The following is a 9,011-nucleotide window of genomic DNA, read 5'->3' on the forward strand; positions in this document are numbered from 1 at the left end:
TTGGAAACTTGTTTGGTGTCAGGAGCAACAGTACATACATTGCTTTCTTTGTGAATTGACCAATTTCATATTCGTATTTCTTTAACATTCTTAACCCTATACATAGCAACTTATTTCTTTAAGTTTTTGAGCAATGCAATCCATTTTTTTCAATCAGATATTGCTTTGGACAAGAAACTATGCATATGCGATCATTTCTTTTACTTTTAAACATGAATATGTCATGCTCTCACTGCAATCTTTGATTATTGCCCCTTGTGCTCATTTCTGCAAACTTTTCCAAATCCCAAAGCACAATTGGAATAGTCAATTCCTTTTCAAATCAATTCACTTACGTAAAGCACCTAAATCACACATATGCTTTAATTGTTGTTCATTCTCTTTTATATTACTTAGGTTGCTTGATTTGGGAAAACATATTTATTTCTTTGATCATTTCATTGCTGCATACATGTTTTTCCCTTGATTGAGTATCTGTTTACCTCATTGGCTCTTATTTAAATTAGTTGATCATATTCTTCTTCCTTCTATGATTTCCTATCTATTTTTCCTGAATTATATCCTGTTGTTTATCTTTTTCAGGATGGCCCGCAAAAGAAAGGAAAAACCCAACCCCTTGGCTCGTCCTTCTCCCGTGCCCCCAAGTGACCAACCAGATACGTTCATTAATTCTAAAGCCCAAGAGCAATATAAGAAATTAGAAAAATATGCCTTTCATTATGTGAGAAAAGCTAAACCTGCTTGAGAAATATGAGGATGCGATCCTTAATCGACTTGATTTTTATCATTGGGGATTCGTAAAATCCGACCCGGTGGAAGTAAATAAATACCAGGTCAAGAAATTTTATGCAAATCTCCTAAAAAGGGATGCCAAAATTGTTTTTCTAAGAGGTGTCACGTTGGACACCTCCGATACTGCTTTAGAGGCCCTCTTGGATATTCCGCGTATTCCTCCGGCTCGCGACGCTTACACTCAAGTAATGAGGGCCGTCTCAACGGGAAAGATTTATTTGGATGTGGTCTTGGAGAAGATAGGCCAGCCTGAAGCTAGATGGGAGTACAGTAAAGGGGACAACACAGTTCTGTTGAGCATTGCGTGCACTGACCTCAACCCAAAGGCAAGGATCTGGCAGCAGATCATCGCCGACTACATTCTTCCGAGCACGCATGCCACACATATCGTTTGGCTGGCAATGATACTATAGGCTATTCTGGAGAGGAAGAGAATCTCTGTTCTTCCCCTTATCAGAGAGTCTAGATGAAGGTGAACCAACAGCTGAAATTCAATGTTCCCTTTCCATCATTGATCACCAGATTTGCAGCCTTATCTGGTGTAGAGAGCCGCCCAACAGACCGGACATCTGTCTACATCAGTAAGCAGCCGTTTCTGCCATACGGAGACTACGACAGACTGCCACCGAAGATGGGGAAGACCTCTGAGCCAACATCAGCAGCAGCAGAGCCTTCAGCACCACTCCAGATGCCTTATAAGCTAGGTATGGAGATCTTGCAGACTCTGCACCGCATTGAGCACCAAAATGCTCGTTGCTTCCTGTGGATAGTGGCAAAGTTTGATGGTCGCGACCCTGGGCCACCTCCTCTAGATACACCAGAGCCTGAGGACGAGGAGCCTGCATCTAAGGAGCCAGCAGCTGAAGCTGGGCAAGCAGCCCAGACGCCTGAGCAGAGACCTGAAGAGCATAAAGCTGGGGAGCCTAGAGTTGAGAGGCCATCAGTTATAGCTGAGACGAGAGCTGAGATAGCATCAGAGCCCGTTGGCCACACAGTTGAGCAGCCAAGAGCTGAGACCACCACACAGCCATCTAGCGCCATTATTGTTTACCAGCGTCACCACCACCCACCACCATCTGATATTGGAGCTTTTCATGGTTGATTTCCCCCCGATTGACTATTTTGGGCACTAAGGACAGTGCATGACTTAAGTGTGGGGGAAGATCCACGATATTTTGGGTGTAAACATTCTCTCTTGAACATTTTTAGTTAGTTTATTTTGAGTTTTATCATTTTTTTTTCGTGGATATTTTTAGTACTTTAACTTATGCACCTTTTATTTTGGGTATATATATAGTAGTAGCTTATGGTAATATATAGCATTACACGTTTATTTTGGTATATATATACATATTGCATTTTATATTTTTTAGTACATAGTATAGATATGGATTGTGATTGGATGATGTGAATAGCTTATGCCTAGTTTATCTTGATCCTAATTGTTCATGTTACGTTTTTGCTTGTTGAAAATTAGGGAAAAAACTAGGAAATTTTGAAAAATTTTGCATCCATCACAACATACATACATACATATATAGGAATAATTTTGGTAAACAACAACATGACTTTCCAACAATTTTGGGCTTTCTATTGAATTGATTGGAAAACAGTTTTTCAAACTTGTGTGAATGAACTTCTTTGGAATATAGAAGAGTAAAGAACAAATACCTTGTGAGCTTTTGAGCTATGTTGAGTGGTTCAACATTTTAACCACTAATTTTGTTCATTGTGTGACATATCTCTTCTATGATTGTGATCTTAGTTTTGCTTAATTCTTTATTTCCAATGATTGATGTTTTGAATTGCATTGAGCATGATTGAGGCCATTTTTTGTCTAAAAGCTTACTTTTTCCATATAGCCTACCATTTGCATTTGCCATTGTTAAACCCCTTTGAGCTTTATTTACCCCATTGTTCTTGATTTTAGCACATCACAACCCTAAGCGGAAAACCATGAATTACCTTGGATTGTATCCTTGATTAGCTTAGGTTGGAGAAGTGTGTTTCATTTAAGTGTGGGGGAATATTGGGAAACATTGGTAGTGATTGAAAATATTAGTTTTGGATATTTACTGAAAATCTTGGAAAATGGGTGCATTCATGTATGAGCTACTAAAACCATATGCATTTCCACTATTATAAAAAAAACATTATCATCACAAAAAAGGGATGAAAGTTATCCCGAAGAAAAGAAAAATGAATAAGAAATGCATATGTGATATGAATGGTGAGCCATACATGAGTGGTTGTGAAAAAGAATTGATAGAAGGTTAGGATTGCCTTTTGTTTTGATTTGGTTGATAATGGTTGATGTGGAGACTTAAACTAATCAAGGACACAATTGCATAAGTCCACTTGGCCATATCTATCCCACCTTTACCCTAACCCCATTACAACCTTATGAAGTCCTCATGATAATTGCATTCATGCATCACTTATTGTTGATTGTTAGATGAAAAGCAATTCCTTGAAAGCATGTTTAGAAGAGACTTGAGTGATTGAAACTCTAAACACCGAGTGATTAGAGTGTATACACACCTAGTGAGAGTTCAATTACTCAACTCTATGTTTCCATACTTCTTATCATGCATTTTTGCAAGTTGCTTCGCTTTAATGAGTAGGATCAATTCTTTAGATTTTGGTTGCATTGGATTATTCCCTTGCTTTGCCCTAATTGTCTATTCTTGTTTGAGAATTTGATTGTTTATTTTCACCAATTTTATATAGATACTTGTTCATACCCTGGGCCGAGCTGTCCGACCCGGGATGTTCTACAGGTAAAGCGACCGACCTCTTCAGGTTAGGACAACCCGACCTCTTCTCAAAGAGCTCGGCCAAGTCACAGGAAAGCCCAAACAAAGGGCCCAAATAGAGGAACACGCCCCAAAATCCTAAGACGGCCCAAGCCTACAGAGAGAAGGGCGGTTCCCTTAAAGATAAGATGACCTCACTTAAAGATAAGATAAGATAACTAACTTATCTTATCCGCAGGAGGCCACATCTCACCATTATAAATACACTGGAGCACCCAGGTATAACTCATACTCTGATTCTACTCAATGCCTGCTTAATACCCTTGCTAACTTAAGCATCGGAGTCCCTTGCAGGTACCCCCACCCTCCGGGGACGAAGGATCAGCACCACCACCAAGTCCAACAAGTCGGACACACCAGCTCCGGCTGATACCCACCTGCCGAACACGTCGGTCCCGACCAACACAGACGATCTCATCCAAGATCGACCTACAGTTTCAGGTAACCCTCGGAACATTGGCGCCGTTGCTGGGGATCCTGGAAGTCATCCCATTGACATGGCAGATGACCATGACAACGACCACAATTCAGGTCTGGAAAATAGAACGCCGCATAAAAACGCGGACACAATACTCAAAGATACTCCAGAAACTAATGGAGACAAAAATTCATCAAATCCAGGAATAATAGAAGCACTTCAAAATCGATTGGAGCAACTCGAGAAAGAAGCCCAACATCAACGTGAAAAGGAAGAAAATCTACGCCGGGAGATAAGGCGGCGCAGAGAACTAGAAGATAAGCTTGTAAAACTTGAAGCCGATCTTAAAACTAAAGCTACTCGATCATCTGCAGAAGATAGCTCTCAGAAAGATCAAGACCCATTCACCAGAGAAATTATGAAGACCAAAATTCCAAAAGATTTTAAGCTTCCGGATATGACTCTATATGATGGCACCTCGGACCCCAACCATCATCTCAGCAACTTCAGAAGTAGAATGTACCTCACAGATGCCTCAGATGCAGTCCGCTGCAAAGCCTTTCCAACAACTCTCACCAAGACAGCCATTAAATGGTTTTACAACCTACCTCCAAAATCCATCTCGAGTTTCGACGATCTGGCCAAGAAGTTCCTGGCCCGATTCTCCATACAAAAGGACAAAGCCAAACATGCACCTAGCCTCCTAGGGATCAAACAAGGAGATCGGGAGAGCCTTCGCAACTACATGGAAAGATTCAACAAAACATGCATGGAAATACAAAGTCTACCAACAAAGGCTGCCATTATGGGCCTTATAAATAGCCTACGAGAAGGACCATTTAGCCAATCTATATCAAAGAGATATCCTACATCCTTAGACGAAGTACAAGAACGGGCACAAAAATACATCAACATGGAGGAAAACTCTCGACTTGTCGAAGCCTCAAGGTTCGGCTCTACCTACCGAGATAAAGAATCCAAGAAAAAGGAAGATCGCTCCGGAGAGAAAATCAAAAAATATCATAACTATACTCCTCTTAGGGTATCCTTGGTAGATGTTTACAAAGAAGTCTGCCATACAGAGAAAATCCCTCCAGCTCGGCTACTTAAAGGCAAAAGAGGAGGAGGAAATCGAAATGAATACTGTGAGTATCACCGACTTCGAGGGCATTCCACCAACGAATGCTTCGACTTGAAAAACGTCATAGAAAAACTAGTAAGAGAAGGAAAGCTAGATCTGAACGAACCAAGAAAAAGAAGAAGGGATGAGGATGTTGGACGATCTGAACGATCACCTCGCACACCGGAAAGACATGTTCACGTAATACACGGCGGATTTGCCGGAGGAGGAATTTCCAAATCATCCCGAAAGCGACACCTCAAAGAAGTATACCACGTCGAAGGAAAAAAGGAAGTCCCAGACATCCCAGCAATCACGTTTACCAAGGAAGACGCATCCGAATCATCTCGGGACACGACGACCCCATGGTCATTACGATCATACTGGCAAACGCCAACCTTCACCGTACATTAATTGACTAGGGAAGCTCTGCAGACATCTTATTCAAAACTGCCTTCGACAAACTTGGTCTAGACAAAAAAAAGCTAAGAGCATACCCGAATAGCCTATTCGGACTAGGAGATGCCGCAGTTCAACCGCTGGGATACGTATCGCTGCATACAACCTTCAGAAAGGGGAACCAGTCCCGAACACTCAAGATAGATTACATCGTGGTCGACGTAAGCTCAGCCTACAATGCCTTAATAGGTCGGACAACGTTAAATCAACTCGGCGCAATAGTTTCAACCCCACATCTATGTATGAAATTCCCAACTGCGGAAGGGATAGCTACGATAAAGGCAGATCAAAAAATGGCACGTCGCTGTTACAACGAAAGCCTAAACCTCCGAGGTGAAGGAGGAGAGTTCCACACAATCGAGCTCGGTGGAGTTCAGAGGCGAGAAGAATTCTGACCACAACCCGAAGGAGAAGTAGAAAGAATCCAGATCGGAGACACCTCGGATAAAACAACTAATATTGGCACGATCCTGAAAGGAGACGTAAAGGAATCGCTAATACGGTTCCTACGAGATAATGTTGATCTCTTCGCATGGAAAGCTGCCGACATGCCAGGTATTGATCCCGAACTAATGAGCCACAAATTGGCAGTCTATCCGAGATCCCGGCCGGTACAACAAAGACGAAGAAAACTTATACCAGAACGAGCTCAGGCTGTAGAAGAACATGTACAAGTGCTACTTGAGGCTGGGTTCATAAGGGAAGTCAAATATCCACTATGGCTAGCAAACGTCGTCTTAGTGAAAAAGTCAAATGGGAAGTGGCGAATGTGCACCGACTACACCGACCTCAACAAAGCCTGCCCAAAAGACCCCTACCCACTCCCAAGCATCGACGCTCTAGTGGACGCTTCATCAGGATATAAGTATCTCTCATTCATGGACGCATATTCAGGGTACAACCAAATCCCCATGTATCCACCAGATCAAGAAAAAACTTCGTTCCTAACACCGAAAGCAAACTACTGTTACATCGTGATGCCTTTTGGTCTCAAGAACGCAGGAGCTACTTATCAAAGGCTAATGAATAAAGTTTTCTCAGATCACATCGGAAAAATCATGGAAGTTTATGTAGACGATATGTTGATAAAGACACAAAGTGAAGATACATTGTTATCCGACCTGACTCAAGCGTTTTCTACTATCAGGAAACACAACATGCGGCTCAATCCCGCAAAATGCACCTTCGCAGTAGAAGTCGGCAAATTCTTGGGCTTCATGCTCACACAAAGGGGGATTGAAGCAAATCTAGACAAGTGTCGAGCCATACTCAACATGAAGAGCCCAACCTGTATCAAAGAGGTACAACAACTCAACGGGAGGTTAGCCGCTCTATCTCGATTCTTAGCAGGAGCTGCGATAAGATCTCTTCCCTTCTATGCTACTTTAAGAAAGGGAAAACAGTTCGAATGGATGACAGAATGTGAGCAAGCCTTCTTAGACTTCAAGGAGTTCTTAGGACGGCCACCTATCCTATCTCGGCCACGAGAAGGAGAACCGCTCATATTATATCTCGCAGTAGGGAGCCAGGCAATAGCCTCAGCACTAGTCAGAGAAGACGAACATGGGCAAAAACCCGTCTACTTCATTAGCAAAGCACTACAGGGATCCGAGCTGAACTACCAGAAAATAGAAAAGTTTGCCTACGCTCTGATCCTCACATCCCGGCGGCTTCGCCCATATTTCCAAGCGCATACCATTAAAGTTCGAACCAACCAACCCATAAAAGGAATATTGCAAAAAATAGATCTAGCAGGAAGAATCCTACAATGGGCAATCGAGTTGTCCGAATTCGACCTCCAATACGAGGCGCGTACAGCAATCAAATCGCAACACCTGGCCGACTTCATCGCAGAATTTACAGACATCCCGGAAATCCCCATAGAATGGAACATATACGTAGACGGATCCTCGAATAAAATAGGAAGCTGTGTAGGTGTGATAATTGAGAGCAACCAAGAAACTCAACTGGAGCTCTCCCTTAAATTCGGATTCCCGGCCTCAAACAACCAGGCAGAATACGAAGCACTATTAGCTGGTCTGAAGCTGGCTAGGGAGGTTGGAGCTCGGAAGCTCAACATCTACAGTGACTCACAAGTCATCACCTCACAAATAACAGGAAACTACCAAGCCAAAGATCCAACCATGAAAAAATATTTGGATAAAACCAAAGAACAGCTCGGACAACTCGGGGAATATAGGATCCACCACATACCTCGTGAGCAAAATGCCCGAGCTGACGCCCTTTCAAAATTAGCCAGCACCAAGCCAGGGGGCAACAACAGAAGCCTCATCCAGGAGGTATTACATAACCCGTCAATAGCGCAAGAAGAAAGAATCCTAGCCATAATAGGTCGGGATCAAGGATGGATGACCCCCATAATAAACTACCTCAAAACAGAAGAACTCCCTACAGATGAAAAGGAGGCAAAGAGGCTGAAAAGGGAGGCACAGTACTACACTATCATAAACAACATGCTGTACAAAAGAGGGATATCAACACCTTTACTAAAATGCGTACGAACTTCCAACACAAAGGAAGTCTTAGAGGAAGTACACAGCGGCATTTGTGGAAATCATCTCGGAGCGCAAGCTCTCACCAAAAAGGTACTCCGGGCGGGATTCTATTGGCCAACTCTACAAAAGGAGGCTACACTACAAGAAAAACACCCATTCAGGTACACTTGAAAAGTGTAGCCAAAAGTGAAAAAAAATGACGGCTTAGACTACGGCTACGCTTTTTGGGCTACGGCTACGCTTTTTGGGCTACGCCTATTCTCAAAGGCTACGCTTTTCTGCACCAAGGGCTACGCTTTTGACGTTTGGGAATAGGCTACGCTTTTCAAGTGATGCTGTCCAGGACCAAAGGCTACGCCTTTCATTTTTCCAAAATAGGCTACGCTTTTCAACGCTACTGCATCACTTGTAAAGCGTAGCCACATTGTATACCATAGCTACTTTTTATAAGCGTAGCCTTAGATCCCTCTTTTTTTGTATACTATAACTACTGTATATAAGTGTAGCCTTAGGTCCCTCATTGTTTTTTTCTTTATTTTCTATATATATATATATATATTCTAATAATTTTTTTAATACCTAATATTTAGTAATATGATTATATATATAATCCTTTTTTTTAATTAAATTAGTCAAAAATTATAAAATAAAAAAATACATAATAATACCATACAATATTCTTTAAACAATAAAAATGATCCTTTAACAAAATATATTTATAATGAACTAAAAATATTAGGATGATCATAAATAAGTATTCATACATCTCACACTAAATTAAACATACCCATATCAAAATATACATTAAACCACTTAGAATTTACTACTAATAAACTATAAAAAACCAAAATATTGTATCCTACATAAGTATCTTCTAATAAAAATTATTA

This window comes from Arachis stenosperma, chromosome 1, assembly GCF_014773155.1.
Source record: "Arachis stenosperma cultivar V10309 chromosome 1, arast.V10309.gnm1.PFL2, whole genome shotgun sequence".
Taxonomy (NCBI): Eukaryota; Viridiplantae; Streptophyta; class Magnoliopsida; order Fabales; family Fabaceae; genus Arachis; species Arachis stenosperma.